The sequence below is a fragment of the Mustela nivalis genome (genome assembly GCF_964662115.1).
Source record: "Mustela nivalis genome assembly, chromosome: 4".
NCBI lineage: Eukaryota > Metazoa > Chordata > Mammalia > Carnivora > Mustelidae > Mustela > Mustela nivalis.
The window spans coordinates 31935412-31949671 of record NC_139023.1 but is presented as its reverse complement, the minus strand read 5'-3'; the positions used below and the strand labels follow the sequence as shown (position 1 = coordinate 31949671).

General features: G+C 39.7%; 1 long non-coding RNA gene across 2 annotated transcripts; it reads left to right on the top strand.

The window, feature by feature from the left end:
* Positions 1-298: 298 nt before the first annotated feature.
* On the top strand, positions 299-12295 carry LOC309863689. 2 transcript variants are annotated; one of them, XR_014311181.1, is made up of 4 exons: positions 386-548; positions 1289-1488; positions 1628-1693; positions 11997-12295. It is a non-coding gene; the product is annotated as an uncharacterized lncRNA (long non-coding RNA). The 2 variants fall into 2 exon arrangements; XR_014311180.1 differs by lacking the exon at positions 1289-1488 and having other exon boundaries at positions 299-548.
* The last annotated feature ends 1965 nt before the right edge of the window (positions 12296-14260 follow it).

Genomic DNA, 14260 nt, shown 5'->3' with positions numbered 1-14260 from the left:
TACCAGTATGAAAATTGCCTACACTGTCTTAGAAACCCCCCTTCAGCTTCAGGATTTGGATCAAACGCCGCTAACCTCAGAATGCCCTCTCTGCCCTCAATAAGCAGATCCTTTCCCCCATGTTAGGGTTTCCTCACTGACCTTCTCCGCGCTGTCCACTTGACACTTGTCTTTTCCATTCTACATTGTGGCTGGCTTTGTTGGGTGTTTGCATAAAAACCTATTGTAACCTTCTTATGAACAAAGAGCTTTAAAGAATTTTTAAGTGAGTCTTTGTGTTTTCTGCCCTGCCCAGCATGGATTGAATCCAAGAACTACTTACTGTGTGATGCTATTTTTCCTGCTCTTGTTGATTAATCAAAAATTGTTTCAACCTCTCTTCTGTGCCGGCAATTGTTACTCTGTGCCAGGGAGATGTGGTGAACAAGGCATACATGGTCTCTGCCTTTGATCAGAAGTAATTCCCTTCTTTCTCTATGCCTCTACTTTGGGAAATCGAGTAGGAGAATGTAAGAGGCTGGACAGGAAAGGAGAAAAGAAGAAACACTGTGAGTTTGTTGGAACGCGCAAACGTTGCCCCTGTTCTCATTTTCATGGTCAAGTTTGGGACTGGCTCAGGTTTGCATTCAGATTTCTCCTGCTCTGAATCCGTTCTGGAGTTCCATATGGCACCGTTTCCTTCTATGTTGCAGGCTAAGTCCTCTGGTATTTCTCAGTCCCTGGGACTTTGGAGCCAGGCCTCTGCGAATGGACCTCTCAGAACCCAACTGAGGGTTGGGGTTAGGGCCTAGGAGCATGGAAGGTCCGACCAGCTGGCTTTGTGGTGACCTTCCCCAAGGGCCGTGTTGAGGGCATGGGTTGGGGTGAGTGTCAGGCTCGGGATTTATGTCAAGGGGGCTGTTGAAAGTGTCGGTTCTCTGGGATTGGCTCAGGTTTGCTCTGAATCGTTTCTGGAGTCCCAAATGGCACGGTGTCCTTCTGGGTGGAATGAGTCCCCTGCTTGTGCTCAAATTCCCATTCTGAATGCTTTCTGCCTGGTCCTGGAATTGTTGCTTAATCTCACCGAGGCTCACTTTGTGCTCTCAGTAGAGTCTACCACTTCCAATCAGGGGGTGTTGGATGCCTGGTTCATAAAGTGTGCTTAATTAGTGTCAGTGTTATTAATTTCATTATTACTATTAGCTGCTGCTCTCTTTACACGGATGGCTATAAGGGTTATGTCAGCACTGGTGGGAATAGGGTGGATACAGCCCCAGCTGGGAATTTGCTCAATGGTCTCCTTTCCCAGGTGGCACAACGGCCTTCAGGCTCTCTGAACAACTCCGAGGGTGTGCCGGAACCTTCCATATGTGGACCTAATCTGACAGTGGTGGGCTTCCTGGCTCTCACCTCCTGCTGGCAGTCTTCCTTGGCTTCCACTAAACCTTAACAAATGGGAGAATGTGTGAAGGGAAGAAGAAATTTACTCCCCAATTTGGCCTCCTGGTTGTAAGTTTACTTAGACCTGAAGGGAAGAATGGTGTTCAATATCTGGTGGGTTAAACTCTCTCCTGGCTAGAACTTTGTTTCCTCCAATACTAACAAAATGGATTTTCTCCCCCCCCCCCCAACCCTTTCTTGTTAATAGGGTGCTGAGAAAATTTTGTCAATGAATGAATCAGGAGAACTGCAAGACCTCTTAACCAAAATTGAGGTAATTGTGCTTTTAGCAACTTATTTTTAGTAATCAAAATGTTAAACACATTCTGATTGTAACTGAGTTTTCCTAATTGAATTCTTCTCTCCATGTTCTTTCAAATATGAACAGGATACGTGTGGCAGTTTTAATTTGATATCACCTGCTATTAGATTTGCTCCTGATGGGGTGACTTTGGTGTTAGCTTCTACCAACCTCATACTATTAGCTGGGAATTCCAGTCAGCGCTATTAGAGCCTAATTCATCATAATAGAGTTGTTGATGAAGTGTTTCAGAATCAGGCAATTGTTTTGAAGCACATTTACAATTTCCATTTAAATTATTTTTTCCATGGACCAGCTTATCATTTCTAAAGATTACAGGAGAATGGTTTCTCCAAAAGTACACACTTTAATTTTGTTCTAATTCTAATGATTATAGCATCAGAACAGTGATTGGTTCAAATATATAATGTATTAAATCAAAATATATAATGTATCAAAAGAGGAAGCTCTCTGTTGCACTATTTTATCAGCCTGTTTCTATCGTTAGGAAAGTCATACATTTTCTTGCCCAAACTGGGACACTTTGAGAATGAAAAGGTTCTACTAATAATTGTTCTGGGCCAGCACACATAAACCAGGACATTCCCAGGTGAACTGGGCAATATGGCCACCCAGTATCTATATGCTAGTACTGGCTCTTCTTGCTTTAGTTTCCTTTACTGACCTCATGTCTGATTCTCTATCATTTTTTTTGTATTTCATTTGAAAGAGAGAACTATGTGTGGCTTCTTCCTACCATTCTTTTGGGCAAGCTGTCTAGTCTGACTAGAATGCTCTTGGCCCAACTCCTCATTTCCCTCCACCATCTTCAAGACCCACATAGCGTATCGCTTCTTCCCCCAAATCATACCTGGTCTCTCTCACCTAGGAATTCCTATAACCCTCTTTTTGTTGGATGCTTATCAATTTTTTTTTTTTCTTTTTGCTTTTGTATTACTTTTCTATGGCTATTTGGCTCTGTCCCAGATGAACTATGTGTTCCTTGGTTTTAGGAATCATGCATTTTTCATACTGTGATCTTCCCTGAAGGACAAGCACAATGAGGGCAGGTACTTCATATTCTGCCACTTTTCTCAGCTTGAAAATCTGTATGGATGGATTTTTTTTTTTCCTTTTGTCCCTATACTTGACTCCAACCCTTTGAAACCATTAATTTGGCATACCTTTTTATTTAAATGATTTAACTTGGTTAAGGTATGTTATTTTCTGTGTACATTTTTTATTTATGTAACACTTATGTACTGTACCAACTGTATTGCAAATTATTTTTACTAGGTGCTATGTTTTTAAGGATCATCTATGTTACTGTATGAACATATAATCCATTTCTTCTAACTACTCCAGGGTGGAAATATTTTATATCTGCATTATCCAAAGTAGGCTATATATGGCTACTGAGCACTTTATAGCCACTATTATAGTGAATAACATGGCTAGTGTGACTGAGAAACTGAAATTTTAATTTTATTTAATTTTACTTATTTACAATTAAACTTAAATAGCTGCATGTGACCAGTGGCTCCGTTTTGGACAGTGCCACTCCATGGTGACACCCACTATTTTTTGCATACCTACTCTTCCATTGATGGATACCTAGATGTCCTTCAACATCTTTCTCAGACAGTGAACATGGCCTTGGACATATTCCCTTAAGAACTTCTCTGGGAGTAGAAATTGCTTAAGTGTACACTTAATTTTCCAAGTAGCTGTGTCTCTGAAATGGTTCACTTTGGAGTTAGTCCCTCTTGTAGATAAAGAAGTTTAGTGTGTTGCCACATTATTTTATTTGTTTCTGCATTTTTTATTGTTTTACATTGTTCTCTAATGTACTGTTCGCTAATTTTTGCTAGGGTAATAGCAAAAAAGTGTAAATATATATTGCCTTACTGTTCTAATTTATATTTTCCTGATTACCACTGAGTTTAGGTATCTCATTTATTCTTGTTAGAGTTTGGATTTCTTGTGTGAATTGTGTATTCTTACATCTTACATCATAAAAGTTTTTTTGTTTGCTTGTTTTGGTTGGTTTTCAGAAGCTCCTTCTGTATTCTAAATATTAATTTTTTGTTCATTTTAGTCATTCCCAATATTTCCTTTCCTTTTTCCAGTTTTTTTCATGATGTCCTTCATCCAATAGAAATACTCTGATAGAATCAAATTATTTTTCCTCATAATGAAGTAAACTTTCATTTTAAGGTCACAAAGGTATTATCCTGTATCTCTTTCCATTAACTTTTTAATGTCTCACATCTAGGTCTTCATTCATATGAAATGCCTTTCATTTTCTTTTTCTTTTTCTTTCTTTCCTTTCTTTCTTTCTTTTTTTTTTTTTTTTTTGTGAATAAAATGATAGAAGTTTTTGAAGTGAAGATACAGAAAGAGTTCTCAGGAGTGAGAGGGGTCCTGTCAGGGTTGCCCTTCATTTTCTTACTTACAATGAAATAGCTTCCCCAAATCACCTACTAAATAATCTACCATTTTTTTATTGCTTTTTTGCGCCAGTTTTATACCATAGTAAATCCTCATGTACATTCGGGTCTTGGTTTGAGCTCTCTAGTCAGTTCCATTGTCGGTTCTCATTGTACCAATATCATACTGTTTTTATTTCTGTCATTTAATAGCATCTTTTAGAGCATATATGGTAAATCTCTCTCATTACTGTTTTTGAAGATTGATGATTGGCCTAGCTGCTCATGAACTTTTGTTTTTTGTGTCTATAATCCCTTAATTCAGATTGGTTAACACCCTCATGCTATATATATAACCTTTCTCTCTCAACTCAAAGAATTTTAGAAAGAAGCTTTTGTCCTCTTCACTAAGTCTGTCTCCATTCTACAGATAACATAAATAAGGTGCAAATGTTTAAGATGTTTACTGATGTTGAAAAGAATTGTATGGTACTGGCTTATGCTGTTGTAGTTGCTGTAAAGTGCTATAACTCTGTTGGGCTGCTTTTCCTGTATGGCAAAACTGGTAGAGAAATTGTGGCCATCCAAGAAAGCCCTAAACTCTGCCAGTGAAAGAGGCTAGGGCTTAAGGCACACTAACCTAGGTAAAGATACCTTCAAGAGAGACAATTGGAAGAGCCAAGAAGAGTGGCTAGGGATGCAGGATTCTGGTCTAAACCAATCTCATTCTTCAAGTTGACTTTTGGCCGTGGTAGGATTTAAATATTCATGAGGTTGGAAACATTGGAGACTTAGCTATGTAGCAAGTAATATTCTTGATGTTTTACATGTATCAAGTCATCGAAACCTCACAACAGTTCTACATGTTGGGTTCTATTATTGTTTCCATTTTATTGACAAGGAAATGGAGGCACAGAAGATTAGATCACTTGCTAAAGACCTTACACATAGTGTTTGAGTCATGATTCCAGTCACCTTGACTCCAAAGCCCATGGTCTTCAGCATGAATCTATGCTTCCATGATTCTCAAATTAAGTGGCATATAGTTGTCTGCGAAATCTGATCATATGAGGTAGGGCCTAAGGCTCAAGTAGACAGAGCATTACATCCAGGGAGCAGGATAGATTTTAACATTAGGCTCTGAAACTAGGGGTGGGGTATCCTGAAAGATAGGTAAATTGGTCTTAATTTTAGAGAGAAACCAGGCAAATTTTGCCAGGTTCTAGTTTGCTGTAACTTGGTACTACATGGTAGATGATGCCTGTCTTGGTCCTCATAATTCAGGTCCTTGTTTTCAGTAGTTATTCCAAATGATGGTGAGCAAAGAGGCAGAGCAGTTGCAGTTAGACCATTAAAAATGCGGTCAACAAATAATTTAAAATTTCCTGGTTGAAGAATCTTAGCATACATTCAGCCCAAGTGAAAACGGCTCTGGGAAGCTGAGTGAGCCTGATTCATTGATGAAGATTGTCAGTGGACTTACGCATGAGGAGCTGGTCAAAGCCAGCAGAAGCTGCTGGAATATAGCAATGGCTGGTATGGGTACTTGTGCTCAGTGGAGCTAGGTGCACCAGTGGGGCTTCTGTTCCTGAGATGAAATTTGCAGGGGATTCTCCCAGTATGAGAGTATGAGCCCCATGGGGACACAGTATGAGCACTATGTGGACACAAGATCCTTGTCTACTTTGTTCTGTTCTTTTCTTCTAGTGCCTAGAACAGGGATTGGCAAATAATAGACAATAAATATTTGTTGAGCGAAAAGATGAATAAATCCTCTTTCATCTAAGGTTTCTTTTTTGAGAAGGCAAAGCCATTAACTGATGAAAAAGGAGGGAAAAATTATTATTTTATGTAGGATAATGCTTGGGTGAGAAGGATGAAATGAAAACACCATTTGAGTGAAATTTTTTATTTATGTATTTATGTATTTTTTTATATGAATAAACAAGCTGGAGATTAGAAGCAAAGAAGTATTTCAGGCTCCCCTAAACAATAACCATGATGAATGGCTGATCCTGCTGGTGTCCACACAGAGAAAGCCGGGGGAGCCTTGAGATGTATTAGCAAACACCTGGTTATGGCAGATACTGAATTAAAGATTGCAGATGGTAGAGAAGCTCCAAGTATGCTTTTGCCTTGCTATTTTTTTTTAAAGATATGAACAAACATTCTTGTCATTTCTAATGAGATTGCCAATATAGTGTCCATTGCCTGTACTTTTTTCTTGTAAAATCTTAACTCTCCCCTGAGGGCTGGTGACTACTTATTGTTCATGAAGAACAGGGGTAAGATTTTCAGCTACAGATGGAGGATGCTATGGCTATTTTTACGGGGCATTGGAGCTGTCAGAAAGTGTTCTAACTCTCCCTGGAAAAGCATTGCTCTGGATGATTGCCCGTCCCTCTGGGGGTGCCCATGGCTTGGTCATAGACCACAGCAGCAGAACACCACCTACTCACCTGGAAAATCAGGCCATGTACTCTGCCTGCCTCTCTCTGATATCTGAACATCTTTTTAAGTATGTTTGTGGCAGTCCATCACCATGGGTTCGAGAAACAGACTCATATGTTTAACTTACACATTTAGGATCATGAGCTACAAATTTCCTCTGTGTCTGGATTTTGTTCAGTGGCGTCTTTCTCAAGTCTGCAAAGGAGGATGCTGGAAATGAAAGACTCGCGGATCCCCTTACCCAAGAATTCAACACTGCCACAGGATGCAAACAGCAAGAGGTTCTTTATTGTTACGCAGGCGCCTGCGGGTGGTCAGCAGTTCCTGCTAGCTGAGCACACCAGGCTGGGGTGGTGCAGGATTTTTATAGACAGGTACAAACAAGTTTTGGGTGGGGCGGAGCTGATTGGTTGACAATTTGAACATTTGAAAAAGGCATACTTGGCATCCGTGGATTGGGTCAGGGGACCCCGCGCGAAAGCAGACAAAGCAATCTTACAGAAGCAGAACTGGCCGGTTAGCCCACGCATGCAAAAAAAAAAAAAAAAAAAAAAAAAAAAAAGCACTATCAGGATATTGAAGGCCTGGTTACTATCAAGCCAAGCCAAGGCCACTTTCCCTTTAATGAGGCACTAACATAATGACAATTGGGAGTCTCCTGGTGAAATGTTACATTCCTGCTATCAAACGTAAGGTAACTTCGTTGTTGTAAATCTCAAGGACATTTGCAAACCAAGGGAGACAGTCCTACCCTGCAGGACTGTGATTTCTGCAAGTTAACTATTTATAATGCTACACATATGGAGGGGAGCGGGTGAAGGGTGGGGGTGCAAGGCGCCGGCTTTTGCTTTGTCCTCAGCCAGCCTCCTGCTCCTTCAGAAACACTGAGTAAATTGTGTCTATTATCAGCCTGATCAGACAGAGAGGTGTTTAGCAGCTACCTAGCAAGCATTCACTGAATTTTGTTGAATATAGTTTAAAACAAAATACACAGACAGAGGTAAATTGTCCAGAGAGGACTATATGCCAAGTGTGCACTCTTTGAGGATTTCTTATGTAGATAAATTCACTTCATAGACAATCTGGTTGATGAGGCTAATGGTTTCAGGAACTCAGATAAATTACTTCCTCTTTGTTGGAATACTTAAAAAAAGTCTTTCTAGCTCTATTAGAATAGGAATGGGCAATCTGAGGTTAAAAATAATAAATACATTCATTTCCTAATTTCAAAGAAGACATTGAAAGCCTTTGATGTTTCTGTATTAGATAAGGGGAAAATCTCTTTATGTTTCTGAATTTGAGTTTGTGCTACAAAGGAAATCTATTTGACAACCATTGATGACCTCCACCCTTTTCTCCTTGTGTCCTTGGTCCTTTGTTGAAACTCTGGAGTTCTTCTGTGCTTCAATTCAGATGATTGCAGTATGGAGGAGACTTATTCAAAGACCTAAGGGTGGGGTTGAGAGCTACTCTGAAGTGAACAGGAAAGTGTCTGGCTCACTGCTTTATCCCCACTGCCTCGTACAGTGCCTGGCAAGTAGACACTTAGTATTGTGGAATGAAGGAATACATGAATGTGTCTTACCTACTGAGTGTCTATTTTTTTAAAGTCTCTCACCAAGTATATGTGAACAGAAATAGGTAAAGTGGGGGAATGACTTCTCCCCCCTTTCTTTTTGAATTCCACCCCAAAAGGACATGCCTATACCCAAACCACTATTCAAAGGAGGGTCATTCTGTAGACTCAGTCCTCCTTGTGGTATTCTCACCCAGGTCTACATAGTTTCTCACTTTGCTGGGCTACAGGGCATGGAAGAGCTAATTGCTTCAAGTTCAATGTTGCTGCAGTAAACTTCTTCATTGAAAGTGGAAGTCTGCTTTGTTGCTAAGAATAATGACTATTGCTACCTTTGGTTCTCCCTTCTTCCTCCTTTCTAGATTCTACATTTGGGTTGTTTCCATTGTCCCTGTTTAGGGGACTTTTCCAGCTCTTTCAACATCTGTCCTGAGGGCAGAACCATCTCCTTAGCTGCATCTAATATATCGAATCCAAGCCAGTTCTTTTTCTTTGTTGAGACTCTTTTAAGTTGGAACCAAAGTCTAACGAAAGTATAACATTATAACAAAAGTGCTCTCTGAAGGAGACAGCTAGAAATGACTGAATTATTTATTTTTATTGGAAGAACAAATGGAGTCGATTGTGCTGGGTGGCTTAACCGGAATGAGATTCCTGGAGGCTAATGGAGCCTTGCGAACTCCAGACCTGCTCCCCCACCCCACTTCTGTTTTGGTCACAGCACGTATCATTTTAATTCTTTTTGGTTTGAGGATCCCATGTAATACATTATTGGAGACAAGCATGGATGTAAATAAAGGTTAAAAACTACTCATAAAGAGGAATGACTGTGGGATTTGCTCCTTTTTGGTTGTTTTCATTTAAATTTCAGTTAGTTAGCATACCGTATAATATTAGCTTCAGGCATACAATAGAGTGATTCAACACTTCCATACAACACCTGATGCTCATCACAAGTGTACTCCTTAATCCCTATCCTGTATTAATCCATCGTCCCCCTGCCTCCCCTCTGATAACTATGTTTGTTCTCTATAGTTATGAGTCTGTTTCTTGGTTTGCCTCTCTTTCTCTTTTTTTCCTCAATGATCATTTGTTTTGTTTCTTAAATTCCACATATGAGTCAAATCATATGGTTTTTGTCTTTCTCTGACTTACTTTGCTTAGCCTAATACTCTCTGGCTCCATCCACATCATTGGGAATGGCAAGATTTCATTCTTTTGGATGGTTGAGTAATATTCCAAAGCATCTATCTTCCACATCTTCTTTATCCATTCAAGTATCAAGGGGCATTTGGGCTGTTTCCATAGTTTGGCAGTATTTGGAAGATACCTATACAAACATTTATTTGTACTCTATCTGAAATTCAAATTAACTGGGCATCTTATCTTTTTAGTTGCAAAATTTGATAACCCTATTCTGCTTGGAACCAGACCTAGTTGTAATCTAGCACGAATAGGTGAAATCCCAGATTCAGGGGCCCTGCAGGTCCTTTCTCTAGAACCTAGGCCAGCCCAACATTTGTTCTGACCAGTCAGGGCTCTTGCTGTACAAGTCATTATGTATTTTTAATATAAACTTCTAGCATAGCTCTGATGAATGTCAAGGGCCTATCTTCATCATATTCTTTCTAAAATTCACTAAGAACACCATTATTTACTAATTCTCTTATAATTTGCTTTTTTCTAACTTTTTATTTTATTTTATTTTTAAAATTTTTTATTTTTTAAATTTCTTTTCAGTGTACCAGAATTCATTGTTTATGCACCACACCCAGTACTCCATGCAACACATGCCCTCCTTAATACCCACCACCAGGCTCACCCAACCCCCCACCTCCCTCCCCTCCAAAACCCTCAGTTTGCTTCTCAGAGTCCATAGTCTCTCATGTTTCGTCTCCCACTCCAGTTTCCCTCAACTCCCTTCTCCTTGCCTCCCTTCATTTCCTATCACTAGGTTTGCTTTTACTCGAAGTTGTTGGATTTTTTTCTAAAGACTTTTTAATATTATGTACAATTATTGATTCACTATACCATGTTTTGGTCAATTCTTGCACAGAGGAGTAACAAAAACCTACCTAGAAAATAATCAGATTGCTGTACACCCTTAATCTAACTTTTTGGGAGCAGTTTTGAGTCTATAATCTTGATAAAGTTCCTTGTTTGCTTCATTCAGCTTGCCAGCCACTACTTTCCATCAAGGTAATTCTGTGCCACTAAAAATGAGATATTGCATGGATTTTGCCATCTTGATCTAATAGCTAAGTCAAACTGTGACTGCAAGTGAACTTTGCCATATAGAGAAAATGTATATCTGAAAAAGAACCTGGGAACATACAGATTTTCAGGCAATCATGCCCTTCATGTTTGTTCTCCAAAGTGCATTCCTTAAGGTATTAATTGTGAGAGAATTACAGTTATTTCCTGGGAAAAGGGTTATCGTAGCTGTATGAGCTGGGGAAACGGTGGATTAAACCTAGTTAATGGGTTCCTTTCATTTGGGGACTTAGTATGTGCAGTTGTGAATCTCCAGAGAATAGCCATATGTATGTGTATATAAAATATGTTTGTCTGAGTGTGTTTCTCTGTGTGTATATAGATCATCTTATTTTATTTTATTCTTTATTTCTTTATTTTTTAAAAAAGATTTTATTTATTTATTTGACAGAGAGAGAGAGAAAGAGAGATCACAAGTAGGCAGAGAGGCAGGCAGAGAGAGAGGGGGAAGCAGGCCCTCTGCTGAGCAGAGAGCCCCACGGAGGACTCAATCCCAGGACCTGAGCTGAAGGCAGAGGCTTAATCCATCGAGCCACCCAGGCACCCCTTCCCAATCTTATTTTAGCAATTATTCCCTTCACAAAGCCAAGCTCTCAAACACTGCTGCAGACTCCTATTTTGCAAGTCAGAAGCTTGGTCTTAATTCGCTTTTCTCTCTGTATTCATTCTGTAAGGACTCCTTCTTAATCTCCCCCCAGATGATGGATACCACTAGTGGGCGCCAGCAAAGGATATGTGCTCAAAGAAGCAAATAGAAATGTGTGCGAATAATTTTCAAAATATTATCCTCAACACACTACATAGTTATTTTCATTCTAGTAGAAGGGTGTTTTATCTTTACTTGAGGTAGAGCGGTGGATAGCCATTGTGGGACGTTTCATGGACTTAGATAAATGTCTTAAGATTTCAATGCCTATTTCCTTAAATATAAAAAAGAGGGTAAAGATGCCTGAATTACCTGCTTTGTCGTAGAAGGTGTCTGTATGTGTAAAGGATGAGCTTAGGGAAGGCTTATGCAATAAGGCATTTGAAGGTGCTTTTAAGAAACCAAAGCATTATTCAAATGTGCAGCACAACAATAAATCTTCAGCTGACAGTGGCTCCTCCACTATTCAGCTTTTAGTTTTCTGATTTTCCAGACTCACTATTAGCGATACTCTTCTATAAACAAAACTAGAAAACTGTTCAGAGTTACTGAAGGGAAAGCTATAGTACTTTCCTCTAATGCAAATAACCATTTTCTGAATTGCTTGGTTTAAAGATGCATGTTTTCATAAGATAGACTTCCTGGGTTATGGACCCTTTCACCTAAAATGTACCAGCCTTCACGAACCGAGGTTGTGCTGTTCATGGCCATCAATGGGATAATAAGTAGAACTTTAGCAAGCTTCCCCCCGGGTCTAATGTGCATAAATGGTCGGTGATTTCAAGTCCACAGCCATATCATGTCCATATTATTTTACGACCATCCATAATACAGAACTACAGGAAGGCTGACTGAGTCGTTCATGCTAACACGTCTTCTGTCCTCCCTGTTCCTCTACAGAGAGTACAGCATCCACATGAGTGCCCCTCCTGTGGAGGCTTTGGCTTTCTTCCGTGCTCCGTCTGCCACGGGAGCAAGATGTCAGTGTTTCGAAACTGCTTTACAGACTCTTTCAAAGCTCTGAAGTGTACTGTCTGCAACGAGAATGGTCTTCAGCGCTGTAAGAGCTGTGTTGGTTAGGTGGACCTCCCACCGGGGGAGCACTTTGATTTATTTACCAAAGTCAGTTGTATGGTTTATACTTTTTTTTTTTTAAAGGTCATGTTTATGGACTAATCAATAAACTTTGTTTATTGTAATTGCCTTTGTTTTGAATTTTTGCCGTGGCCATTTTCAACGATTTATTAAATAAAGGTTTGTTTCCCAATGATGTGCCATGCCCTGGGTTAGACTTTGGTTTCTGCTTGGAATTAATGGAGTACCCAGGAGTATCCCAGGATATCCAAACTCTGATTTGCTAAATGTGTTTGATTTTTCTGAAGAGAAGACAGAATATAACTAACAGTGCCTATGGCCATGTCACCCTTTTGTCTAAAATGAGTTAATCCAACTCCCGAGATGTATAACGCACTTCTGTGTGTCTCAGCTACAGAGAGGAAGATGGCTCTGGAGAGTGGAAAAGAATATAATTGTATTTATACTTAGTAGAATTTTTTAAAGCTGTAAAGCTGTCTTGGAGCTGATGACATTAATGATAGATCATTAACATTATTGGGTGGATTTCTTGGTGATGATTTAAAAGCTTCCAGAAGACTTATCTGGACTTAGTTTTTTAAATATTTGCTTTGTGCTACTATCACTGAAAGCTTTCCAAAAAGGTGCTATTGTACTTCCGAGCTGGACATAGTTTGAACACATAGGCAACATTAGCAAAGTGGACAAAAAGAAATTTTGTTGTAATTATTGGTCGATGCCTACCTGTACATGTGTCTGTATCCTGATGGATTCCTTTATGAATAACTTTAATAAATCACTTGCTCAATATTTGTGAAAAGGTGATCAAAACATTTTATACTTTGACATTAAAGAAAACTATAATCTTTATCGAATACTTTCTTATTGGTGAGGCATGGTATAGGGTATGGTTTTTATTCTCATGCAGCTTACACTCTAAAAAGGAAGAAAGTATTAAATAAGTACAGGAAAGATGAGTCTTATACCATAACAAATGGTACAGTGTGCTATGGGAATTACAGCATGAGAACCAACCTAGATGTGTTAAAGATGGTAAGAAAAGACTTTGTTGAACAGCTGATGTTTCAGCTCCTGCATGAAGGATAATTGGAAGCAAGTTAGCTACAGAGCAAGGGTGACTGGGCCCCAGGTAAAGAAATAGCATATGTGGAGACCCAGAAGTTAGAAAAGTTGTGTGTTGGAGGAACCGTAAGAAATCCAGTATGGGGAGGGAAAATCAGTAATAGAGGAACAGTTTATAGCAGGCTAAGTCTTCTACTAATAACACATTTATTTTGAACAAAATAATGAAAAATAAACAACTGTCAAAGGCTTTGGAAAGCAGCTACTACCGGAAAGGAACTGGAAGGGATTCAATCACTGGGGGAAGAGAAACAAACAGAATGAACTTACATTTATCCAGCTTCTCCTCTGAGAACACTTCCCAATTTGCTCAGAATATAGCTCATAAGGAAACTGAAAACTTACTGGATTAAAGAAATAAATATTGACATTTGGGGTTGCAGGATGCCTGGAACTGAATGGAAAATTCTAAGAAATGAGAGAACCAAACAGAGGGGAATCACCAAATCTGCTTATTAACTCCACTTAAATCCCAGGCTGACTCCTAACCTACTCATGCAGAGTAAAATTCTGGGCATGTGGGTTTTCCCCACACCACCAAGCAGTTCTCTGTTACTAGCTGGGGGTCCTACAGTTCAACTCAATTCTGACACTGTCTACCGGGAGATGGTATCAGATCCAGAGGGGAAGGGCCAGTCCCACAAGATGGCCCTCCCATCACCACCATTTCAGATGTCTATCAAAAGCTTAGGTTGGGGGCGCCTGGGTGGCTCAGTGGGTTAAGCCGCTGCCTTCGGCTCAGGTCATGATCTCAGGGTCCTGGGATCGAGTCCCGCATCGGGCTCTCTGCTTGGCAGGGAGCCTGCTTCCCTCTCTCTCTCTCTGCCTGCCTCTCCGTCTACTTGTGATTTCTCTCTGTCAAATAAATAAATAAAATCTTAAAAAAAAAAAAAAAAAAAAGCTTAGGTTGTCACCTGTGCTTCCAATCAACCAGCTAGACATATGAG